This window comes from Haliaeetus albicilla, chromosome 15 (genome assembly GCF_947461875.1).
Source record: "Haliaeetus albicilla chromosome 15, bHalAlb1.1, whole genome shotgun sequence".
NCBI classification, from domain to species: domain Eukaryota; kingdom Metazoa; phylum Chordata; class Aves; order Accipitriformes; family Accipitridae; genus Haliaeetus; species Haliaeetus albicilla.
Window position 1 is genome coordinate 494,944 of NC_091497.1, and position 27,093 is coordinate 522,036.

Below are 27,093 nucleotides of genomic sequence, written 5' to 3' on the forward strand. Positions count from 1 at the left end.
CCGAAAATGTTTTCGATGGGGGCTCGGCCGGCACCGAAAATATTTTCGACGGGGGCCCGCCTGGCACCGAAAATATTTTAGACGGGACTCAGCCGGCACCGAAAATATTTTCGACGGGATTTCGGCCGGCGTCGAAAATTTTTTCGATGGGGTCTCGGCCGGCGTCCAAAATATTTTCGACGGGAGCTCGGACGGCCCCGAGAATATTTTCGACGGGGTCTCGGCCGTCTCCGAAAATATTTTTGACGGGGTCTTGGCCGGCTCCAAAAATATTTTCGACGGGATCTCAGCCGACACCGAAAATATTTTCGACGGCGTGTTGGCCGGTGCCAAAAATGTTTTCGACGGAGGCTCGGACGGCACCGAAAATATTTTCGACGGGATCTCGGCCGGCACCGAAAATATTTTCGACGGAAGCTTGGCCGGCGTCAAAAATATTTTCGACGGGAGCTCGGACGGTCCTGAAAATATTTTCGACAAGGTTCTGACCGGCACCGAAAATATTTTCAACGGGGGCTCGGCCGGCACCGAAAATATTTTCGACGGCGTGTTGGCCGGTGCCAAAATGTTTTCGACGGAAGCTCGGCCGGCGTCAAAAATAGTTTCGACGGGACCTCGAACGGCGCCGAAAATATTTTCGACGGCAGCTCAGCTGGCTCCGAAAATAGTTTCGACGGCAGCTCGGCCGGCTCCGAAAATATTTTCGACGGGATCTCGGCCGGCACCGAAAATATCTTCGACAGGATCTCGGCCGGCTCCTAAAATATTTTCGACGGCGTGTTGGCCGGTGCCAAAATGTTTTCGACGGAGGCTCGGACGACCCCAAAAATAGTTTCGACGGGACCTCGAACGGCGCCGAAAATATTTTCGAAGGGATCTCGTACGGCCCCGAAAATATTTTCGACGGAAGCTCGGACGGCCCCGAAAATAGTTTCGACGGGACCTCGAACGGCGCCGAAAATATTTTCGACGGGAGCTCGGACGGCCCCGAAAATATTTTCGACAGGGTCTCGGCCGGCTCCGAAAATATTTTCGACGGGGTCTCGGCCGGCACCGAAAATATTTTCGACAGGGTCTCGGCCGGCACCGAAAATATTTTCGAATGAAGCTCGTCCGGTGTCAAAAATATTTTCGACGGGAGCTCGGACGGCCCCGAAAATATTTTTGACAGTACCTTGACCGGTGGCAAAAATATTTTCGACGGCAGCTCAGCCGGCTCCGAAAATATTTTTGACGGGATCTCGGTCGGCACCAAAAATATTTTCGACGGCAGCTCAGCCGGCTCCGAAAATATTTTTGACGGGATCTCGGCCGGCTCCGAAAATATTTTCGACGGGAGCTCGGCTGGCACCGAAAATATTTTCGATGGAAGCTCGGACGGCCCCGAAAATATTTTCGACAGTACCTCGACCGGTGCCGAAAATATCTTCGACAGGATCTCGGCCGGTGCCTAAAATATTTTCGACGGGAGCTCGGCCGGCACCGAAAATATTTTCGACGGGAGCTCGGACGGCCCCGAAAATATTTTCGACAGTACCTCGACCGGTGCCGAAAATATTTTCGACGGGACCGCGAACGGCGCCGAAAATATTTTCGACGGCAGCTTGGCCGGTGCCAAAAATATTTTCGACGGGGGCCCAGCTGGCACCGAAAATATTTTCGACGGGAGGTCGGCTGGCATCCAAAAGATTTTCGACAAGATCTCGGCCGGCACCAAAAATATTTTCGACGGGGTCTCGTCCGGCTCTGAAAATATTTTCGACGGGATCTCGGCCGGCACCGAAAATATTTTCGATTGGAGCTCGGCCGGCACCGAAAATATTTTCAACGGGGGCTCGATCGGCACCAAAAATATTTTTGACGGCGTGTTGGCCGGTGCCAAAATGTTTTCGACGGAGGCTCGGACGGCCCCGAAAATAGTTTCGACGGGACCTCGAACGGCGCCGAAAATATTTTCGACGGCAGCTCGGACGGCCCCGAAAATATTTTCGACAGGGTCTCGGCTGGCTCCGAAAATATTTTCGACGGGATCTCGGCCGGCACCGAAAATATTTTCAACGGAAGCTCGGGCGGCGTCAAAAATATTTTTGACGGAAGCTCGGCCGGCATCAAAAATATTTTCGACAGTACCTCGTCCGGTGCCGAAAATATTTTCGATGGGAGCTCGGCCGGCACCGAAAATATTTTTGACAGTACCTTGACCGGTGCGGAAAATATTTTTGACGGCGGCTCAGCCGGCTCCGAAAATATTTTCGACGGGAGCTCGGCCGGCTCCGAAAATATTTTCGACGGGGGCTCGGACGGCACCAAAAATATTTTTGACGGCGTCTTGGCCGGTGCCAAAATGTTTTTGACGGAGGCTCGGACGGCCCCGAAAATAGTTTCGACGGGACCTCGAACGGCGCCGAAAATATTTTCGACGGGAGCTCGGCCGGCACCGAAAATATTTTCGACGGAAGCTCGTCCGGCGTCAGAACTATTTTCGACGGGAGCTTGGACGGCTCCGAAAATATTTTCGACAGGACCTCGACCGGTGCCGAAAATATTTTCGACGGGACCGCGACCGGCTCCGAAAATATTTTCGACGGCGGCTTGGCCGGTGCCAAAAATAGTTTCGACGGGGGCCCAGCTGGCACCGAAAATATTTTCGACGGAGTCTCAGCTGGCATCCGAAAGATTTTCGACAGGATCTCGGCCGGCACCAAAAATATTTTAGACGGAAGCTCGGACGGCTCCGAAAATATTTTCAACGAGATCTCGGCCGGCACTGAAAATATTTTCGACGGAAGATCCGCCGGCGTCAAAACTATTTTCGACGGGAGCTCGGACAGCCCCGAAAATATTTTCGACGGAAGCTCCGCCGGCGTCAAAATCTTTTCGACGGAGGCTCGGACGGCCCCGAAAATAGTTTCGACGGGACCTCGAACGGCGCCGAAAATATTTTCGATGGGAGCTCGGACAGCCCCGAAAATATTTTCGACAGGGTCTCGGCCGGCACCGAAAATATTTTCGACGGGATCTCGGCCGGCACCGAAAATATTTTCAACGGAAGCTCGGGCGGCGTCAAAAATATTTTCGACGGGAGCTCGGCCGGCATCAAAAATATTTTCGACAGTACCTCGTCCGGTGCCGAAAATATTTTCGAAGGGAGCTCGGCCGGCGCCGAAAATATTTTTGACAGTACCTTGACCGCTGCGGAAAATATTTTCGAAGGCGGCTCAGCCGGCCCCGAAAATATTTTCGACGGGAGCTCGGCCGGCACCAAAAATACTTTCAACGGGGGCTCGGACGGCACCAAAAATATTTTTGACTGCGTGTTGGCCGGTGCCAAAATGTTTTTGACGGAGGCTCGGACGGCCCCGAAAATAGTTTCGACGGGACCTCGAACGGCGCCGAAAATATTTTCGACGGGAGCTCGGCCAGCACCGAAACTGTCTTCGACAGGATCTCGAACGGCACCGAAAATATTTTCGACGGGAGCATGGCCGGCACCGAAACTATCTTCGACAGGATCTCGGCCGGCACCGAAAATATTTTCGACGGAAGCTCGTCCGGCTCCGAAAATATTTTCGACGGGATCTCGGCCGGCACCAAAAATATTTTCGATGGAAGCTTCGACGGCCCCGAAAATATTTTCGACAGTACCTCGACCGGTGCCGAAAATATCTTCGACAGGATCTCGGCCGGTGCCTAAAATATTTTTGACGGAAGCTCGTCCGGCATCAGAAATATTTTCGACGGGAGCTCGGACGGCCCCGAAAATATTTTCGACAGTACCTCGACCGGTGCCGAAAATATTTTCGACGGGACCGCGAACGGCGCCGAAAATATTTTCGACGGCAGCTTGGCCGGTGCCAAAAATATTTTCGACGGGGGCCCAGCTGGCACCGAAAATATTTTCGACGGGATCTCGGCCGGCACCGAAAATATTTTCAATTGGAGCTCGGCCGGCACCGAAAATATTTTCAACGGCGGCTCGATCGGCACCAAAAATATTTTCGACGGCGTGTTGGCCGGTGCCAAAATGTTTTCGACGGAGGCTCGGACGGCCCCGAAAATAGTTTCGACGGGACCTCGAACGGCGCCGAAAATATTTTCGACGGGATCTCGGCCGGCACCGAAACTATCTTCGACAGGATCTCGAACGGCGCCGAAAATATTTTCGACGGGAGCTCGGCCGGCACCGAAACTATCTTCGACAGGATCTCGAACGGCGCCGAAAATATTTTCGACGGAAGCTCGTCCGGCGTCAGAAATATTTTCGATGGGAGCTCGGACGGCTCCGAAAATATTTTCGACAGGACCTCGACCGGTGCCGAAAATATTTTCAACGGGGGTCGATCGGCACCAAAAATATTTTCGACGGCGTGTTAGCCGGTGCCAAAATGTTTTCGACGGAGGCTCGGACGGCCCCGAAAATAGTTTCGACGGGACCTCGAACGGCGCCGAAAATATTTTCGACGGCAGCTAGGACGGCCCCGAAAATATTTTCGACAGGGTCTCGGCTGGCTCCGAAAATATTTTCGACGGGATCTCGGCCGGCACCGAAAATATTTTCAACGGAAGCTCGGGCGGCGTCAAAAATATTTTCGACGGAAGCTCGGCCGGCATCAAAAATATTTTCGACAGTACCTCATCCGGTGCCGAAAATATTTTCGATGGGAGCTCGGACGGCACCAAAAATATTTTTGACGGCGTGTTGGCCAGTGCCAAAATGTTTTTGACGGAGGCTCGGATGGCCCCGAAAATAGTTTCGACGGGACCTCGAACGGCGCCGAAAATATTTTCGACGGGACCGCGACCTGCGCCGAAAATATTTTCGACGGCGGCTTGGCCGGTGCCAAAAATAGTTTCGACGGGGGCCCAGCTGGCACCGAAAATATTTTCGACGGAGGCTCGGCTGGCATCCAAAAGATTTTCGACAGGATCTCGGCCGGCACCAAAAATATTTTAGACGGAAGCTCGGACGTCTCCGAAAATATTTTCAACGGGATCTCGGCCGGCACTGAAAATATTTTCGACGGAAGATCCGCCGGCGTCAAAACTATTTTCAACGGCAGCTCGGACAGCCCCGAAAATATTTTTGACAGGACCTCGACCGGTGCCGAAAATATTTTCGATGGGATCTCGGTCAGCACCAAAAATATTTTCGACGGAAGCTCGGCCAGCGTCAAAAATATTTTCGACGGGAGCTCGGCCGGCTCCGAAAATATTTTCAACAAGGTTCTGACCAGCACCAAAAATATTTTAGACGGGGGCCCGGCCGGCACCGAAAATATTTTCGTCGGTGTCTCATCCGGCACCGAAAATATTTTCGATGGAAGCTCGGCCGGTGCCTAAAATATTTTCGACAGTGTCTCGGCTGGCTCCGAAAATATTTTCGACGGGATCTCGGCCGGCACCGAAAATATTTTCAACGGAAGGTTGGGCGGAGTCAAAAATATTTTCGACGGAAGCTCGGCCGCATCAAAAATATTTTCGACAGTACCTCGTCCGGTGCCGAAAATATTTTCGAAGGGAGCTCGGCCGGCACCGAAAGTATTTTTAACAATACCTCGACCGGTGCCGAAAATATTTTCGACGGGAGCTCGGACGGCTCCGAAAATATTTTCAACAGGACCTCGACCGGTGCCGAAAATATTTTCAACGGGGGCTCGATCGGCACCAAAAATATTTTCGACGGCGTGTTGGCCGGTGCCAAAATGTTTTCGACGGAGGCTCGGACGGCCCCGAAAATAGTTTCGACGGGGTCTCGGCCGTCTCCGAAAATATTTTTGACGGGGTCTTGGCCGGCTCCAAAAATATTTTCGACGGGATCTCAGCCGACACCGAAAATATTTTCGACGGCGTGTTGGCCGGTGCCAAAAATGTTTTCGACGGAGGCTCGGACGGCACCGAAAATATTTTCGACGGGATCTCGGCCGGCACCGAAAATATTTTCGACGGAAGCTTGGCCGGCGTCAAAAATATTTTCGACGGGAGCTCGGACGGTCCTGAAAATATTTTCGACAAGGTTCTGACCGGCACCGAAAATATTTTCAACGGGGGCTCGGCCGGCACCGAAAATATTTTCGACGGCGTGTTGGCCGGTGCCAAAATGTTTTCGACGGAAGCTCGGCCGGCGTCAAAAATAGTTTCGACGGGACCTCGAACGGCGCCGAAAATATTTTCGACGGCAGCTCAGCTGGCTCCGAAAATAGTTTCGACGGCAGCTCGGCCGGCTCCGAAAATATTTTCGACGGGATCTCGGCCGGCACCGAAAATATCTTCGACAGGATCTCGGCCGGCTCCTAAAATATTTTCGACGGCGTGTTGGCCGGTGCCAAAATGTTTTCGACGGAGGCTCGGACGACCCCAAAAATAGTTTCGACGGGACCTCGAACGGCGCCGAAAATATTTTCGATGGGAGCTCGGACAGCCCCGAAAATATTTTCGACAGGGTCTCGGCCGGCACCGAAAATATTTTCGACGGGATCTCGGCCGGCACCGAAAATATTTTCAACGGAAGCTCGGGCGGCGTCAAAAATATTTTCGACGGGAGCTCGGCCGGCATCAAAAATATTTTCGACAGTACCTCGTCCGGTGCCGAAAATATTTTCGAAGGGAGCTCGGCCGGCGCCGAAAATATTTTTGACAGTACCTTGACCGCTGCGGAAAATATTTTCGAAGGCGGCTCAGCCGGCCCCGAAAATATTTTCGACGGGAGCTCGGCCGGCACCAAAAATACTTTCAACGGGGGCTCGGACGGCACCAAAAATATTTTTGACTGCGTGTTGGCCGGTGCCAAAATGTTTTTGACGGAGGCTCGGACGGCCCCGAAAATAGTTTCGACGGGACCTCGAACGGCGCCGAAAATATTTTCGACGGGAGCTCGGCCAGCACCGAAACTGTCTTCGACAGGATCTCGAACGGCACCGAAAATATTTTCGACGGGAGCATGGCCGGCACCGAAACTATCTTCGACAGGATCTCGGCCGGCACCGAAAATATTTTCGACGGAAGCTCGTCCGGCTCCGAAAATATTTTCGACGGGATCTCGGCCGGCACCAAAAATATTTTCGATGGAAGCTTCGACGGCCCCGAAAATATTTTCGACAGTACCTCGACCGGTGCCGAAAATATCTTCGACAGGATCTCGGCCGGTGCCTAAAATATTTTTGACGGAAGCTCGTCCGGCATCAGAAATATTTTCGACGGGAGCTCGGACGGCCCCGAAAATATTTTCGACAGTACCTCGACCGGTGCCGAAAATATTTTCGACGGGACCGCGAACGGCGCCGAAAATATTTTCGACGGCAGCTTGGCCGGTGCCAAAAATATTTTCGACGGGGGCCCAGCTGGCACCGAAAATATTTTCGACGGGATCTCGGCCGGCACCGAAAATATTTTCAATTGGAGCTCGGCCGGCACCGAAAATATTTTCAACGGCGGCTCGATCGGCACCAAAAATATTTTCGACGGCGTGTTGGCCGGTGCCAAAATGTTTTCGACGGAGGCTCGGACGGCCCCGAAAATAGTTTCGACGGGACCTCGAACGGCGCCGAAAATATTTTCGACGGGATCTCGGCCGGCACCGAAACTATCTTCGACAGGATCTCGAACGGCGCCGAAAATATTTTCGACGGGAGCTCGGCCGGCACCGAAACTATCTTCGACAGGATCTCGAACGGCGCCGAAAATATTTTCGACGGAAGCTCGTCCGGCGTCAGAAATATTTTCGATGGGAGCTCGGACGGCTCCGAAAATATTTTCGACAGGACCTCGACCGGTGCCGAAAATATTTTCAACGGGGGTCGATCGGCACCAAAAATATTTTCGACGGCGTGTTAGCCGGTGCCAAAATGTTTTCGACGGAGGCTCGGACGGCCCCGAAAATAGTTTCGACGGGACCTCGAACGGCGCCGAAAATATTTTCGACGGCAGCTAGGACGGCCCCGAAAATATTTTCGACAGGGTCTCGGCTGGCTCCGAAAATATTTTCGACGGGATCTCGGCCGGCACCGAAAATATTTTCAACGGAAGCTCGGGCGGCGTCAAAAATATTTTCGACGGAAGCTCGGCCGGCATCAAAAATATTTTCGACAGTACCTCATCCGGTGCCGAAAATATTTTCGATGGGAGCTCGGACGGCACCAAAAATATTTTTGACGGCGTGTTGGCCAGTGCCAAAATGTTTTTGACGGAGGCTCGGATGGCCCCGAAAATAGTTTCGACGGGACCTCGAACGGCGCCGAAAATATTTTCGACGGGACCGCGACCTGCGCCGAAAATATTTTCGACGGCGGCTTGGCCGGTGCCAAAAATAGTTTCGACGGGGGCCCAGCTGGCACCGAAAATATTTTCGACGGAGGCTCGGCTGGCATCCAAAAGATTTTCGACAGGATCTCGGCCGGCACCAAAAATATTTTAGACGGAAGCTCGGACGTCTCCGAAAATATTTTCAACGGGATCTCGGCCGGCACTGAAAATATTTTCGACGGAAGATCCGCCGGCGTCAAAACTATTTTCAACGGCAGCTCGGACAGCCCCGAAAATATTTTTGACAGGACCTCGACCGGTGCCGAAAATATTTTCGATGGGATCTCGGTCAGCACCAAAAATATTTTCGACGGAAGCTCGGCCAGCGTCAAAAATATTTTCGACGGGAGCTCGGCCGGCTCCGAAAATATTTTCAACAAGGTTCTGACCAGCACCAAAAATATTTTAGACGGGGGCCCGGCCGGCACCGAAAATATTTTCGTCGGTGTCTCATCCGGCACCGAAAATATTTTCGATGGAAGCTCGGCCGGTGCCTAAAATATTTTCGACAGTGTCTCGGCTGGCTCCGAAAATATTTTCGACGGGATCTCGGCCGGCACCGAAAATATTTTCAACGGAAGGTTGGGCGGAGTCAAAAATATTTTCGACGGAAGCTCGGCCGCATCAAAAATATTTTCGACAGTACCTCGTCCGGTGCCGAAAATATTTTCGAAGGGAGCTCGGCCGGCACCGAAAGTATTTTTAACAATACCTCGACCGGTGCCGAAAATATTTTCGACGGGAGCTCGGACGGCTCCGAAAATATTTTCAACAGGACCTCGACCGGTGCCGAAAATATTTTCAACGGGGGCTCGATCGGCACCAAAAATATTTTCGACGGCGTGTTGGCCGGTGCCAAAATGTTTTCGACGGAGGCTCGGACGGCCCCGAAAATAGTTTCGACGGGACCTCGAACGGTGCCGAAAATATTTTCGACGGCAGCTCGGACGGCCCCGAAAATATTTTCGACAGGGTCTCGGCTGGCTCCGAAAATATTTTCGACGGGATCTCGGCCGGCACCGAAAATATTTTCAACGGAAGCTCGGGCGGCGTCAAAAATATTTTCGACGGAAGCTCGGCCGGCACCAAAAATATTTTCGACAGTACCTCGTCCGGTGCCGAAAATATTTTCAACGGGATCTTGGCCGGCACCGAAAATATTTACGATTGGAGCTCGGCCGGCACCGAAAATATTTTCGACGGGGGCTCGGCCGGCACCAAAAATATTTTCGACGGCTTGTTGGCCGGTGCCAAAATGTTTTCGACGGAGGCTCGGACGGCCCCGAAAATAGTTTCGACGGGACCTCGAACGGCGCCGTAAATATTTTCGACGGGAGCTCGGACGGCCCCGAAAATATTTTCGACAGGGTCTCAGCCGGCTCCGAAAATATTTTCGACGGGATCTCGGACGGCACCGAAAATATTTTTGATTGGAGCTCGGCCAGCACCGAAAATATTTTCAACGGGGGCTCGGCCGGCACTGAAAATATTTTCGACGGAAGCTCGGCCGGCGTCAAAAATATTTTCGACGGGAGCTCGGCCGGCTCCGAAAATATTTTCGACACGGTTCTGACCAGCACCGGAAATATTTTAGCTGGGGGCCCAGCCGGCACCGAAAATATTTTCGTCGGTGTCTCATCCGGCACCGAAAATATTTTCGATGGAAGCTCGGCCGGTGCCTAAAATATTTTCGACGGGGGCCCAGCTGGCACCGAAAATATTTTCGACGGGGGCTCGGCTGGCATCCAAAAGATTTTCGACAGGATCTCGGCCGGCACCAAAAATATTTTCGACGGGGTCTCGTCCGGATCCGAAAATATTTTCGACGGGATCTCGGCCGGCACCAAAAATATTTTCGATTGGAGCTCGGCCGGCACCGAAAATATTTTCAACGGGGGCTCGGCCGGCACCAAAAATATTTTCGACGGCCTGTTGGCCGGTGCCAAAATGTTTTCGACGGAGGCTCGGACGGCCCCGAAAATAGTTTCGACGGGACCTCGAACGGCGCCGAAAATATTTTCGACGGGAGCTCGGACGGCCCCGAAAATATTTTCGACAGGGTCTCGGCAGGCTCCGAAAATATTTTCGACGGGATCTCGGCCGGCACCGAAAATATTTTCAACGGAAGCTCGGGCGGCGTCAAAAATATTTTCGACGGGAGCTCGGCCGGCACCGAAAGTATTTTTGACAATACCTCGACCGGTGCCGAAAATATTTTCGACAGGACCGCGACCGGCGCCGACAATATTTTCGACGGCGGCTTGGCCGGCTCCGAAAATATTTTCGACGGGATCTCGGTCAGCACCAAAAATATTTTCGACGGAAGCTTGGCCGGCGTCAAAAATATTTTCGACGGGAGCTCGGCCGGCCGCGAAAATATTTTCGACAAGGTTCTGACCAGCACCGGAAATATTTTAGACGGGGGCCCGGCCGGCACCGAAAATATTTTCGTCGGTGTCTCATCCGGCACCGAAAATATTTTCGATGGAAGCTCAGCCGGTGCCTAAAATATTTTCGATGGAAGCTCGGACGGCCCCGAAAATATTTTCGACAGTACCTTGACCGGAGCCGAAAATATATTCGACAGGATCTTGGCCGGTGCCTAAAATATTTTCGACGGAAGCTCATCCGGCGTCAGAAATATTTTCGACGGGAGCTCGGACGGCCCCGAAAATATTTTCGACAGTACCTCGACCGGTGCCGAAAATATTTTCGACGGGACCGCGAACGGCGCCGAAAATATTTTCGACGGCAGCTTGGCCGGTGCCAAAAATATTTTCGACGGGGGCCCAGCTGGCACCGAAAATATTTTCGACGGGGGCTCGGCTGGCATCCAAAAGATTTTTGACAGGATCTCGGCCGGCACCAAAAATATTTTCGACGGGGTCTCGTCCGGCTCCGAAAATATTTTCGACGGGATCTCGGCCGGCACCGAAAATATTTTCGATTGGAGCTCGGCCGGCACCGAAAATATTTTCAACGGGGGCTCGGACGGCACCAAAAATATTTTTGACAGCGTGTTGGCCGGTGCCAAAATGATTTTGACGGAGGCTCGGACGGCCCCGAAAATAGTTTCGACGGGGGCTCGGACGGCACCGAAAATATTTTCGATGGGAGCTCGGCCGGCACCGAAACTATCTTCGACAGGATCTCGAACGGCGCCGAAAATATTTTCAACGGGGGCTCGATCGGCACCAAAAATATTTTCGACGGCGTGTTGGCCGGTGCCAAAATGTTTTCGACGGAGGCTCGGACGGCCCCGAAAATAGTTTTGACGGGACCTCGAACGGCGCCGAAAATATTTTCGACGGCAGCTCGGACGGCCCCGAAAATATTTTCGACAGGGTCTCGGCTGGCTCCGAAAATATTTTCGACGGGATCTCGGCCGGCACCGAAAATATTTTCAACGGAAGCTCGGGCGGCGTCAAAAATATTTTCGACAGTACCTTGTCCGCTGCCGAAAATATTTTCGAAGGGAGCTCGGCCGGCACCGAAAATATTTTTGACAATACATCGACCGGTGCCGAAAATATTTTCGACGGGACCGCGACCGGCGCCGAAAATATTTTAGACGGCGGCTTGGCCGGCTCCGAAAATATTTTCGATGGGAGCTCGGCCGGCACCGAAAATATTTTCAACGGGGGCTCGGACGGCGCCGAAAATATTTTCGACGGGAGCTCGGCCGGCTCCGAAAATATTTTCGACGGAAGCTCGTCCAGCGTCAGAAAAATTTTCGACGGGAGCTCGGACGGCTCCGAAAATATTTTCGACAGGACCTCGACCGGTGCCGAAAATATTTTCGACGGGACCGCGACCGGCGCCGAAAATATTTTCGACGGCAGCTTGGCCGGTGCCAAATATACTTTCGACGGGGGCCCAGCTAGCACCGAAAATATTTTCGACGGAGGCTCGGCTGGCATCCAAAAGATTTTCGACAGGATCTCGGCCGGCACCAAAAATATTTTAGACGGAAGCTCGGACGTCTCCGAAAATATTTTCAACGGGATCTCGGACGGCACTGAAAATATTTTCGACGGAAGATCCGCCGGCGTCAAAACTATTTTCGACGGGAGCTCGGACAGCCCCGAAAATATTTTCGACAGTACCTCGACCGGTGCCGAAAATATCTTCGACAGGATCTCGGCCGGTGCCTAAAATATTTTCGACGGAAGCTCGTCCGGCATCAGAAATATTTTCGACGGGAGCTCGGACGGCCCCGAAAATATTTTCGACAGTACCTCGACCGGTGCCGAAAATATTTTCGACGGGACCGCGACCGGCGCCGAAAATATTTTCGACGGCAGCTTGGCCGGTGCCAAAAATAGTTTCGACGGAGGCCCAGCTGGCACCGAAAATATTTTCGACGGGGGCTCGGCTGGCATCCAAAAGATTTTCGAAGGGGTCTCGTCCGGCTCCGAAAATATTTTCGATGGGATCTCGGCCGGCACCGAAAATATTTTCGATTGGAGCTCAGCCGGCACCGAAAATATTTTCAATGGGGGCTCGGCCAGCACCAAAAATATTTTCGACGGCGTGTTGGCCGGTGCCAAAATGTTTTCGACGGAGGCTCGGACGGCCCCGAAAATAGTTTCGACGGGACCTCGAACGGCACCGAAAATATTTTCGACGGGTTCTCGGCCGGCACCGAAAATATTTTCAACGGAAGCTCGGGCGGCGTCAAAAATATTGTCAACGGAAGCTCGGCAGGCACCAAAAATATTTTCGACAGGACCTCGACCGGTGCCGAAAATATTTTCGACGGGATCTCCGCCGGCACCGAAAATATTTTCGACGGAAGCTCCGCCGGTGTCAAAAATATTTTCGACGGGAGCTCGGACGGCCCCGAAAATATTTTTGACAGTACCTTGACCGGTGGCAAAAATATTTTCGACGGAAGCTCGGCCGGCGTCAAAAATATTTTCGACGGGAGCTCGGACGGCCCCGAAAATATTTTCGACAAGGTTCTGACCAGCACCGGAAATATTTTAGACGGGGGCCCGGCCGGCCGCGAAAGTATTTTCGTCGGTGTCTCATCCGGCACCGAAAATATTTTCGACGGAAGCTCGGCCGGTGCGGAAAATATTTTCGACGGCGGCTCGGCCGGCTCCGAAAATATTTTCGACGGGAGCTCGGCCGGCACCGAAAATATTTTCGATGGAAGCTCGGAAGGCCCTGAAAATATTTTCGACAGTACCTCGACCGGTGCCGAAAATATCTTCGACAGGATCTCGGCCGGTGCCTAAAATATTTTCGACGAAGCTCGTCCGGCATCAGAAATATTTTCGACGGGAGCTCGGACGGCCCCGAAAATATTTTCGACAGTAACTCGACCGGTGCCGAAAATATTTTCGACGGGACCGCGAACGGCGCCGAAAATATTTTCGACGGCAGCTTGGCCGGTGCCAAAAATATTTTCGACGGGGGCCCAGCTGGCAACAAAAATATTTTCGACGGGAGGTCGGCTGGCATCCAAAAGATTTTCAACAAGATCTCGGCCGGCACCAAAAATATTTTCGACGGGGTCTCGTCCGGCTCCGAAAATATTTTCGACGGGATCTCGGCCGGCACCGAAAATATTTTCGATTGGAGCTGGGCCGGCACCGAAAATATTTTCAACGGGGGCTCGGACGGCACCAAAAATATTTTTGACAGCGTGTTGGCCGGTGCCAAAATGTTTTCGACGGAGGCTCGGACGGCCCCGAAAATAGTTTCGACGGGACCTCGAACGGCGCCGAAAATATTTTCGACGGCAGCTCGGACGGCCCCGAAAATATTTTCGACAGGGTCTCGGCTGGCTCCGAAAATATTTTCGACGGGATCTCGGCCGGCACCGAAAATATTTTCAACGGAAGCTCGGGCGGCGTCAAAAATATTTTTGACGGAAGCTCGGCCGGCATCAAAAATATTTTCGACAGTACCTCGTCCGGTGCCGAAAATATTTTCGATGGGAGCTCGGCCGGCACCGAAAATATTTTTGACAGTACCTTGACCGCTGCGGAAAATATTTTTGACGGCGGCTCAGCCGGCTCCGAAAATATTTTCGACGGGAGCTCGGCCGGCTCCGAAAATATTTTCGACGGAAGCTCGTCCGGCGTCAGAAATATTTTCGACGGGACCGCGACGGGCGCCGAAAATATTTTCGACGGCGGATTGGCCGGTGCCAAATATAGTTTCGACGGGGGCCCAGCTAGCACCGAAAATATTTTCGACGGAGGCTCGGCTGGCATCCAAAAGATTTTCGACAGGATCTCGGCCGGCACCAAAAATATTTTAGATGGAAGCTCGGACGTCTCCGAAAATATTTCCAACGGGATCTCGGACGGCACTGAAAATATTTTCGACGGAAGATCCGCCGGCGTCAAAACTATTTTCGACGGGAGCTCGGACAGCCCCGAAAATATTTTCGACAGGACCTCGACCGGTGGCAAAAATATTTTCGACGGCAGCTCGGCCGGCTCCAAAAATATTTTCGACAGTACCTCGACCGGTGCCGAAAATATCTTCGACAGGACCTCGACCGGTGCCGAAAATATTTTCGACGGGATCTCCGCCGGCACCGAAAATATTTTCGACGGGATCTCGGTCAGCACTGAAAATATTTTCGACGGAAGATCCGCCGGTGTCAAAAATATTTTCGACGGGAGCTCGGACGGCCCCGAAAATATTTTTGACAGTACCTTGACCGGTGGCAAAAATATTTTCGACGGCAGCTCAGCCGGCTTAGAAAATATTTTCGACGGGATCTCGGTCAGCACCAAAAATATTTTCGACGGAAGCTCGGCCGGTGTCAAAAATATTTTCGACGGCAGCTCAGCCGGCTCCGAAAATATTTTTGACGGGATCTCGGTCGGCGTCAAAAATATTTTCGACGGGAGCTCGGCCGGCCGCGAAAATATTTTCGACAAGGTTCTGACCAGCACCGGAAATATTTTAGACGGGGGCCCGGCCGGCACCGAAAATATTTTCGTCGGTGTCTCATCCGGCAACAAAAATATTTTCGATGGAAGCTCGGCCGGTGCCTAAAATATTTTCGATGGAAGCTCGGACGGCCCCGAAAATATTTTCGACAGTACCTTGACCGGAGCCGAAAATATATTCGACAGGATCTCGGCCGGTGCCTAAAATATTTTCGACGGAAGCTCGTCCGGCGTCAGAAATATTTTCGACGGGAGCTTGGACGGCCCCGAAAATATTTTCGACAGTACCTCGACCGGTACCGAAAATATTTTCGACGGGACCGCGAACGGCGCCGAAAATATTTTCGACGGCAGCTTGGCCGGTGCCAAAAATATTTTCGACGGGGGCCCAGCTGGCACCGAAAATATTTTCGACGGGGGCTCGGCTGGCATCCAAAAGATTTTTGACAGGATCTCGGCCGGCACCAAAAATATTTTCGACGGGGTCTCGTCCGGCTCCGAAAATATTTTCGACGGGATCTCGGCCGGCACCGAAAATATTTTCGATTGGAGCTCGGCCGGCACCGAAAATATTTTCAACGGGGGCTCGGACGGCACCAAAAATATTTTTGACAGCGTGTTGGCCGGTGCCAAAATGTTTTTGACGGAGGCTCGGACGGCCCCGAAAATAGTTTCGACGGGTGCTCGGACGGCACCGAAAATATTTTCGACGGGAGCTCGGCCGGCACCGAAACTATCTTCGACAGGATCTCGAACGGCGCCGAAAATATTTTCGACGGGTTCTCGGCCGGCACCGAAACTATCTTCGACAGGATCTCGAACGGCGCCGAAAATATTTTCGACGGGAGCTCGGCCGGCACCGAAACTATCTTCAACAGGATCTCGGCCGGCACCGAAAATATTTTCGACGGAAGCTCGTCCGGCGTCAGAAATATTTTCGACGGGAGCTCGGACGGCTCCGAAAATATTTTCGACAGGACCTCGTCCGGTGCCAAAAATATTTTCGATGGGAGCTCGGCCGGCACCGAAAATATTTTCGACAGTACCTCGGCCGGTGCGGAAAATATTTTCAACGGCGTGTTGGCCGGTGCCAAAAATGTTTTTGATAGAGGCTCGAAGGGCCCCGAAAATACATTCGACGGGGTCTCGGCCGGCTTCGAAAATATTTTCAACGGGATCTTGGCCGGCACCGAAAATATTTTCGACGGCGTGTTGGCCGGTGCCAAAATGTTTTCGACAGAGGCTCGGACGGCCCCGAAAATACTTTTGACGGGACCTCGAACGGCGCCGAAAATATTTTCGACGGAGGCTCGGACGGCCCCGAAAATATTTTCGAAAGGGTCTCGGCCAGCTCTGAAAATATTTTCGATGGGATCTCGGCCGGCACCGAAAATATTTTCGACGGAAGCTCGGCCGGCGTCAAAAATATTTTCAACGGGGGCTCGGCCGGCCCCAAAAATATTTTCGACAGGACCTCGACCGGTGCCGAACATATTTTCAATGGGAGCTCGGCCGGCACCGAAAATATTTTTGACGGAAGCTCGGCCGGCGTCAAAAATATTTTTAACGGGGGCTCGGATGGCCCCGAAAATATTTTCGACAGTACCTCGACCGGTACCGAAAATATTTTCGATGGCGGCTCAGCCGGCTCTGAAAATATTTTCAACGGGGGCTCGGCCGGCTCCGAAAATATTTTCGATTGGAGCTCGGCCGGCAGCGAAAATATTTTCGACGGCGGCTCAGCCGGCTCCGACAATATTTTCGACAGTACCTCGAACGGCGCCGAAAATATTTTCGATGGGGGCTCGGCCGGCACCGAAAATATTTTCGACGGGATCTCGGCCGGCACCGAAAATATTTTTGACAGTACCTTGACCGTTGCGGAAAATATATTCGACAGCGGCTCAGCCGGCTCCGAAAATATTTTCGACGGGAGCTCGGCCGGCTCCGAAAATATTTTCGATTGGAGCTCGGCCGGCACCGAAAATATTTTCAACGGGGGCTCGGCCGGCACCAAAACTATTTTCGACGGCGTGTTGGCCGGTGCCAAAAATGTTTTCGACGGAGGCTCGGAGGGCCCCGAAAATATATTCGACGGGGTCTCGGCCGGCTCCGAAAATATTTTCGACGGGATCTCGGCCGGAACCGAAAATATTTTCGACGGAAGCTCGGCCGGCATCAAAAATATTTTCGACGGGAGCTCATACGGCCCCGAAAATATTTTCAACAGGACCTCGACCGGTGCCGAAAATATTTTCGACGGCGGCTCGGCCGGCACGGAAAATATTTTAGACGGGAGCTCGGACGGCCCCGAAAATATTTTCGACAGTACCTTGACCGGTGCGGAAAATATTTTTGACGGCGGCTCAGCTGGCTCCGAAAATATTTTCGACGGGAGCTCGGCCGGCTCCGAAAATATTTTCGATTGGAGCTCGGCCGGCACCGAAAATATTTTCAACGGGGGCTCGGCCGGCACCGAAAATATTTTCGACGGCGTGTTGTCCGGTGCCAAAATGTTTTCGACGGGACCTCGACCGGTGCCTAAAATATTTTCGACGGAAGCTCGGCCGGCGTCAAATATATTTTCGACTGGAGCTCGGATAGCCCCGAAAATATTTTCGACAGTACCTCGTCCGGTGCCGAAAATATTTTCGATGGGAGCTCGGCCGGCACCAAAAATATTTTCGACGGGAGCTCGGCCGGCACCGAAAATATTTTTGACAGTACCTCGACCGGTGCGGAAAATATTTTCGACGGCGGCTCGGCCGGCTCCGAAAATATTTTCGATTGGAGCTCGGCCGGCACCGAAAATATTTTCAACGGGGGCTCGGCCGGCACCAAAAATATTTTCGACGGCATGTTGGCTAGTGCCAAAATGTTTTCAACGGAGGCTCGGACGGCCCCGAAAATACTTTCGACGGGACCTCGAACGGAGCCGAAAATAGTTTCGACGGGACCTCGAACGGCGCCGAAAATATTTTCGACGGGATCTCGGCCGGCACTGAAAATATTTTAGAAGGGAGCTCAGCCAGCACCGAAAATATTTTTAACAGGGGCTCGGCCGGCACCAAAAATATTTTCGACGGCGGCTCAGCCGGCTCCGAAAATATTTTCGATTGCAGCTCGGCCGGCACCGAAAATATTTTCCACGGGGGCTCGGCCGGCACCGAAAATATTTTCGACGGCGTGTTGGCCGGTGCCAAAATGTTTTCGACGGAGGCTCGGAGGGCCCCGAAAATAGTTTCGACGGGACCTCGAACGGCGCCGAAAATATTTTCGACGGGATCTCGGCCGGCACCGAAAATATTTTCGACGGAAGCTCGGCCGGCGTCAAAAATATTTTCGACGGGAGCTCGGATGGCCACGAAAATATTTTCGACAGTACCTCGTCCGGTGCTGAAAATATTTTCGATTGCACCTCGGCCGGCACCGAAAATATTTTTAACGGGGGCTCGGCCGGCTCCGAAAATATTTTCGACGGTGGCTCGGCCGGTGCCAAAAATGTTTTTGACGGCATGTTAGCCGGTGCCAAAAATGTTTTCGACGGAGGCTCGGAGGGCCCCGAAAATATTTTCGACAGGGTGCTCGGCCGGCGTCAAAATATTTTCAACGGGGGCTCGACCGGCCCCGAAAATATTTTCAACGGGATCTTGGCCTGCACCGAAAATATTTTCGATGGAAGCTCGGCCGTCACTGAAAATATTTTAGACGGGAGCTCGGCCAGCACCGAAAATATTTTTAACAGGGGCTCGGCCGGCACCAAAAATATTTTCAACGGGGGCTCGGCCGGCACCAAAAATATTTTCGACGGCGTCTTAGCCGGTGCCAAAAATATTTTCGACGGAGGCTCAGAGGGCCCCGAAAATATAATCGACAGGACCTCGAACGGCGCCGAAAATATTTTCGACGGGAGCTCGGCCGGCACCGAAAATATTTTTAACGGGGGCTCGGCCGGCACCAAAAATATTTTCGACGGCCTGTTGTCCGGTGCCAAAATGTTTTCGACAGAGGCTCGGACGGCCCCGAAAATAGTTTCGACGGGACCTCGAACGGCGCCGAAAATATTTTCGACGGGAGCTCGGCCGGAACCGAAAATATTTTCGATAGGGTCTCGGCCGGTTCCGAAAATATTTTCGACGGGATCTCGGCCGGCACCGAAAATATTTTCGACGGAAGCTCGGCTGGCGTCAAAAATATTTTCGACGGGAGCTCGGATGGCCCCGAAAATATTTTCGACAGTACCTTGACCGGTGGCGAAAATATTTTCGACGGCAGCTCGGCCGGCTCCGAAAATATTTTCGATTGCAGCTCGGCCGGCACCGAAAATATTTTTGACAGTACCTTGACCGTTGCGGAAAATATTTTCGACGGCGGCTCAGCCGGCTCCGAAAATATTTTCGACGGCAGCTCGGCCGGCCCCGAAAATATTTTCTATTGGAGCTCAGCCGGCACCGAAAATATTTTCAACGGGGGCTCGGCCGGCACCAAAACTATTTTCGACGGCGTGTTGGCCGGTGCCAAAAATGTTTTCGACGGAGGCTCAGTGGGCCCCGAAAATATATTCGACGGGGTCTCGGCCGGCTCCGAAAATATTTTCGACGGGATCTCGGCCGGAACCGAAAATATTTTCGACGGACGCTCCGCCGGCATCAAAAATATTTTCGACGGGAGCTCGGACGGCCCCGAAAATATTTTCAACAGGACCTCGACCGGTGCCGAAAATATTTTCGACAGCAGCTCGGCCGGCTCTGAAAATATTTTAGACGGGAGCTCGGCCGGCTCCGAAAATATTTTCGACAGGAGCTCGGATGGCCCCGAAAATATTTTCGACAGTACCTCGTCCGGCGCCGAAAATATTTTCGATGGAGGCTCGGCCGGTGCCTAAAATATTTTCGACGGCGGCTCGGCCGGCTCCGAAAATATTTTCGACGGGATCTCGGCCGGCAGCGAAAATATTTTCGACGGAAGCTCGTCCGGCGTCAGAAAAATTTTCGACGGGAGCTGGGACGGCCCCGAAAATATTTTCAATGGAGGCTCGGCCGGTGCCTAAAATATTTTCGACGACGTCTCAGCCGGCTCTGAAAATATTTTCGATGGGATCACGGCCGGCACCGAAAATATTTTCGACGGGAGCTCGGACGGCCCCAAAAATATTTTCGACAGTACCTCGACCGGTGCTGAAAATATTTTCGACGGGAGCTCGGCCGGCACCGAAACTATCTTTGACAGGATCTCGGCCGGCACCGAAAATATTTTCGACGTAAGCTCGTCCGGCGTCAGAAATATTTTCGACGGGAGCTCGGACGGCCCCGAAAATATTTTCGACAGTACCTCGACCGGTGCCGAAAATATTTTCGACGGGACCGCGAACGGCGCCGAAAATATTTTCGACGGCGGCTTGGCCGGTGCCAAAAATAGTTTCGACGGGGGCCCAGCTGGCACCGAAAATATTTTCGATGGAGGCACGGCTGGCATCCAAAAGATTTTCGACAGTATCTCGGCCGGCACCGAAAATATTTTCGACGGGGTCTCGGCCGGCACCGAAAATATTTTCAACGGGATCTCAGCCGGCACCGAAAATATTTTCGACGGGAGCTCGGCCGGCTCCGAAAATATTTTCGACGGGAGCTCGGCCGGCTCCGAAAATATTTTCGATTGGAGCTCGGCCGGCACCGAAAATATTTTCAACGGGGGCTCGGCCGGCACCAAAAATATTTTCGACGGCGTGTTGGCCGGTGCCAAAATGTTTTCGACGGAGGCTCTGAGGGCCCCGAAAATATATTCGACGGGAGCTCGGCCAGCACCAAAAATATATTCAACGGGATCTCGGACGGCACCGAAAATATTTTCGACGGGATCTCGGCCGGCACCGAAAATATTTTCGACAGTACCTCGTCCGGTGCCGAAAATATTTTCGAAGGGAGCTCGACCGGCACCGAAAATATTTTAGACGGGAGCTCGGCCGGAACCAAAAATATTTTTGACAGTACCTTGACCAGTGCGGAAAATATTTTGAACTGCGGCTCGGCCGACACCGAAAATATTTTCGACGGGAGCTCGGCCGGCTCCGAAAATATTTTCGACGGGAGCTCGGCCGGCTCCGAAAATATTTTCGATTGCAGCTCGTCCGGCACCGAAAATATTTTCAACGGAAGCTCGGCCGGCGTCAAAAATATTTTCGACGGGAGCTCGGACGGCCCCGAAAATATTTTCGATTGCAGCTCGTCCGGCACCGAAAATATTTTCAACGGAAGCTCGGCCGGCGTCAAAAATATTTTCGACGGGAGCTCGGACGGCCCCGAAAATAATTTCGACAGGACCTTGACCAGTGCCGAAAATATTTTCGAAGGGAGCTCGACTGGCACCGAAAATATTTTAGACAGGAGCTTGACCGGTGGCAAAAATATTTTCGACGGGAGCTCGGCCGGCTCCGAAAATATTTTCGATTGGAGCTCGGCCGGCACCGAAAGTATTTTCAACGGAGGCTCGGCCGGCACCAAATATATTTTCGACGGCGTGTTGGCCGGTGCCCAAATGTTTTCGACGGAGGCTCGGACGGCCCCGAAAATAGTTTCGACGGGACCTCGAACGGCACCGAAAATATTTTCGACGGGAGCTCGGACGGCCCCGAAAATATTTTCGACAGGGTCTCGGCCGGCTCCGAAAATATTTTCGACGGGATCTCGGCCAGCAGCGAAAATATTTTCAACGGAAGCTCGGCCGGCGTCAAAAATATTTTCGACGGGAGCTCGGATGGCCCCGAAAATATTTTCGACGGAAGCTCGGCCGGCGTCAAAAATATTTTCGATGGGAGCTCGGCCGGCACCGCAAATATTTTAGACGGGAGCTCGGCCGGCTCCGAAAATATTTTTGACAGTACCTTGACCGGTGCAGAAAATACTTTCGACGGCGGCTCAGCCGGCTCCGAAAATATTTTCGACGGGAGCTCGGCCGGCTCCGAAAATATTTTCAACGGGGGCTCGGCCGGCACCAAAAATATTTTCGATGGCGTGTTGGCGGGTGCCAAAAATGTTTTTGACGGAGGCTCAGAGGGCCCCGAAAATATATTCGACGGGGTCTCGGCCGGCTCCGAAAATATTTTCAACGGGATCTCGGCCGGCACCGAAAATATTTTCGACGGAAGCTCGGCCGGCGATAAAAATATTTTTGACGGGATCTCGGACGGCCCCGAAAATATTTTCGACAGGACCTCGACCGGTGCCGAAAATATTTTAGACGGGAGCTCGGACGGCCCCGAAAATATTTTCGACGGGGTCTCGGCCGGCACCGAAAATATTTTCGACGGAAGCTTGGCCGGCGTCAAAAATATTTTCGACGGGAGCTCGGCCGGCACCAAAAATATTTTCGACAAGCTTCTGACCGGCACCGAAAATATTTTCGTCGGTCTCTCATCCGGAACCGAAAATATTTTCGATGGAGGCTCGGCCGGTGCCTAAAATATTTTCGAAGGCGGCTTGGCCGGCTCCAAAAATATTTTCGACGGGATCTCGGCCGGCACCGAAAATATTTTCGACGGCAGCTCAGCTGGCTCCGAAAATATTTTCAACGGGGGCTCGGCCGGCACCAAAAATATTTTCAACGACATTTCGGCCGGTGCCAAAATGTTTTCGACGGAGGCTCGGACGGCCCCTAATATAGTTTCGATGGGACCTCGGCCGGCACCAAAAATAGTTTCGACGGAAGCTCCGCCGGCGTCAAAAATATTTTCGACGGGAGCTCGGACTGCCCCGAAAATATTTTCGACGGGAGCTCGGCCGGCTCCGAAAATATTTTCGACGGGAGCTCGGCCGGCACCAAAAATATTTTCGATTGGAGCTCGGCCCGCACTGAAAATATTTTGACAGTACCTTGACCGGTGGCGAAAATATTTTCGACGGCAGCTCGGCTGGCTCCGAAAATATTTTCGATTGGAGCTCATCCGGCACCAAAAATATTTTCAACGGGGGCTCGGCCGGCACCAAAAATATTTTCGACGGCGTGTTGGCCAGTGCCAAAATGTTTTCGACGGAGGCACGGACATCCCCGAAAATAGTTTCGAAGGGACCTCGCACGGCGCCGAAAATATTTTCGACGGGAGCTCGGACGGCCTTGAAAATATTTTCGACAGGGTCTCGGCCGGCACCGAAAATATTTTCGACGGAAGCTCGGCCAGCGTCAAAAATATTTTCGACGGGAACTCGGATGGCCCCGAAAATATTTTCGACAGGACCTCGACCGGTGCCGAAAATATTTTCGATGGGAGCTCGGCTGGTGTCAAAAATATTTTCGACGGGAGCTCGGCCGGCACCAAAAATATTTTCGACAAGGTTCTGACTGGCACCGAAAATATTTTCGACGGAGGCCCGGCCGGCACCGAAAATAATTTCGTCGGTGTCTCATCCGGCACCGAAAATATTTTCGATGGAGGCTCGGCCGGTGCCTAAAATATTTTCGACGGCGGCTCGGCCGGCTCCGAAAATATTTTCGGTGGGATCTCGGCCGGCACCGAAAATATTTTCGACGGAAGCTCGTCCGGCGTCAGAAATATTTTCGACGGGAGCTCGAACGGCCCCGAAAATATTTTCGACAGTACCTCAACCGGTGCCGAAAATATTTTCGACGGGAGCTCGGCCGGCACCGAAACTATCTTTGACAGGATCTCAACCGGCACCGAAAATATTTTCGACGTAAGCTCGTCCGGCGTCAGAAATATTTTCAACGGGAGCTCAGACGGCCCCGAAAATATTTTCGAAAGTACCTCGACCGGTGCCGAAAATATTTTCGACGGGACCGCGAACGGCGCCGAAAATATTTTCGACGGCGGCTTGGCCGGTGCCAAAAATAGTTTCGACGGGGGCCCACCTGGCACCGAAAATAGTTTCGACGGAGGCTCGGCTGGCATCCAAAAGATTTTCGACAGGATCTCGGCCGGCACCGAAAATATTTTCGACGGGGTCTTGGCCGGCACCGAAAATATTTTCAACGGGATCTCAGCCGGCACCGAAAATATTTTCGACGGGAGCTCGGACGGCCCCGAAAATATTTTTGACAGTACCTTGACCGGTGCCAAAAATATTTTCGACGGCGGCTCGGCCGGCACCGAAAATATTTTAGACGGGAGCTCGGACGGCACCGAAAATATTTTGACAATACCTTGACCGGTGGCGAAAATATTTTCGACGGCAGCTCAGCCGGCTCCGAAAATATTTTCGATGGGAGCTCGGCAGGCTCCGAAAATATTTTTGACGGGAGCTCGGCCGGCAGCGAAAATATCTTCGACAGGATCTCGGCCGGCACCGAAAATATTTTCGACGGAAGCTCGTCCGGCACCGAAAATATTTTTGACAGTACCTCGACCGGTGCCGAAAATATTTTCGACGGCGGCTCAGCCGGCTCCGGAAAGATTTTCGACGGGAGCTCGGCCGGCCCCGAAAATATTTTCGATTGGAGCTCGGCCGGCACCGAAAATATTTTCAACGGGGGATCGGCCGGCACCAAAAATATTTCCGACGGCGTGTTGGCCGGTTCCAAAAATGTTTTCGACGGAGGGTCAGAGGGCCCCGAAAATATATTCGACGGGGTCTCGGCCGGCTCCGAAAATATTTTCAACGGGATCTCAGCCGGCACCGAAAATATTTTCGACGGAAGCTCCGCCGGCGTCAAAAATATTTTCGACGGGAGCTCGGATGGCCCCGAAAATATTTTCGACAGGGTCTCGGCCGACTCCAAAAATATTTTCGACGGGAGCTCGGCCGGCACCGAAAATATTTTAGATGGGAGCTCGGCCAGCAACGAAAATATTTTTAACAAGGGCTCGGCCGGCACCGAAAATATTTTCGACGGCGTGTTGGACGATGCCAAAAATGTTTTCGACGGAGGCTCGGACGGCCCCGAAAATATTTTCGACGGGGTCTCGGCCGGCACCGAAAATATTTTCGACGGAAGCTTGGCCGGCATCAAAAATATTTTCGACGGGAGCTCGGCCGGCACAGAAAATATTTTCGACAAGGTTCTGACCGGCACCGAAAATATTTTAGACGGGGGCCCGGCCAGCACCGAAAATATTTTCGTAGGTGTCTCATCCGGCACCGAAAATATTTTCGATGGAGGCTCGGCCGGTGCCTAAAATATTTTCGACGGCAGCTCGGCCGGCTCCGAAAATATTTTCAACGGGATCTCGGCCGGCACCGAAAATATTTTCAACGGAAGCTCGGCCGGCGTCAAAAATATTTTCAACGGGAGCTCGGACGGCCCCGAAAATATTTTCGACAGTACCTCGACCGGTGCCGAAAATATTTTTGACGGGACCGCGAACGGCGCCAAAAATATTTTCGACGGCTTGTTGGCCGGTGCCAAAAATATTTTCGACGGGGGCCCAGCTGGCACCGAAAATATTTTCGACGGAGGCTCGGCTGGCATCGAAAATATTTTCGACAGGGTCTCGGCCGGCTCCGAAAATATTTTCGACGGGATCTCGGCCGGCACCGAAAATATTTTCGACGGAAGCTCGGACGGCCCCGAAAATATTTTCGACGGGACCTCGACCGGTTCCGAAAATATTTTCGACGGCAGCTCGGCCGGCACCGAAAATATTTTCGACGGCAGCCCGCCTGGCACCGAAAATATTTTCGACGGGACTCAGCCGGCACCAAAAATAATTTCAACGGGATATCGGCTGGCGTCGAAAATTTTTTCGACGGGGTCTCGGCCGGTGTTCAAAATATTTTCGACGGGAGCTCGGACGGCCCCGAAAATATTTTCGACGGAAGCTCGGCCGGCGTCAAAAATATTTTCGACGGGAGCTCGGCCGGCACCGAAAATATATTCAACGGGGGCTCGGCCGGCACCACAACTATATTCAACGGCATTTCGGCCGGTGCCAAAATGTTTTTGACGGAGGCTCGGACGGCCCCGAAAATAGTTTCGACAGGACCTCGAAGGGCGCCGAAAATATTTTCGACGGGAGCTCGGACGGCCCCAAAATGTTTTCGACAGGACCTCGGCCGGCTCCGAAAATATTTTCAACGGAAGCTCGGCCGGCATCAAAAATATTTTCGACGGGAGCTCGGATGGCCCCGAAAATATTTTCGACAGTACGTCGTCCGGTGCCGAAAATATTTTCGACGGGAGCTCGGACGGCACCGAAAATATTTTCGACGGCGGCCCGCCTGGCACCGAAAATATTTTCGACGGGATCTCGGCCGGCTCCGAAAATATTTTCGACGGGATCTCGGCCGGCGTCGAAAATTTTTTCGACGGGGTCTCGTCCGGCGTTCAAAATATTTTCGACGGGAGCTCGGACGGCCCCAAAAATATTTTCGACGGGGTCTCGGACGGCACCGAAAATATTTTCGACGGAAGCTCGGCCGGCGTCAAAAATATTTTCGACGGGAGCTCGGACGGCACCGAAAATATTTTCGAAAGTACCTCGACCGGTTCCGAAAATATTTTCGACGGCGGCTCGGCCGGCACCGAAAATATTTTCGAAAGTACCTCGACCGGTATGGAAAATATTTTCGACGGCGACTCATCCGGCTCCGAAAATATTTTCGATTGGAGCTCGGCCGGCACCGAAAATATTTTCAACGGCGGCTCGGCCGGCACCAAAAATATTTTCTACGGCGTGTTGGCCGGTGCCAAAATGTTTTCGATGGAGGCTCGGACGGCCCCGAAAACAGTTTCGAAGGGACCTCGAACGGCGCTGAAAATATTTTCGACGGGATCTCGGCCGGCACCGAAAATATTTTCGACGGAAGCTCGGCCGGCGTCAAAATTATTTTCGACGGGAGCTCGGATGGCCCCGAAAATATTTTCGACAGTACCTCGTCCGGTGCCGAAAATATTTTCGACGGAATCTCGGCCGGCACCGAAAATATTT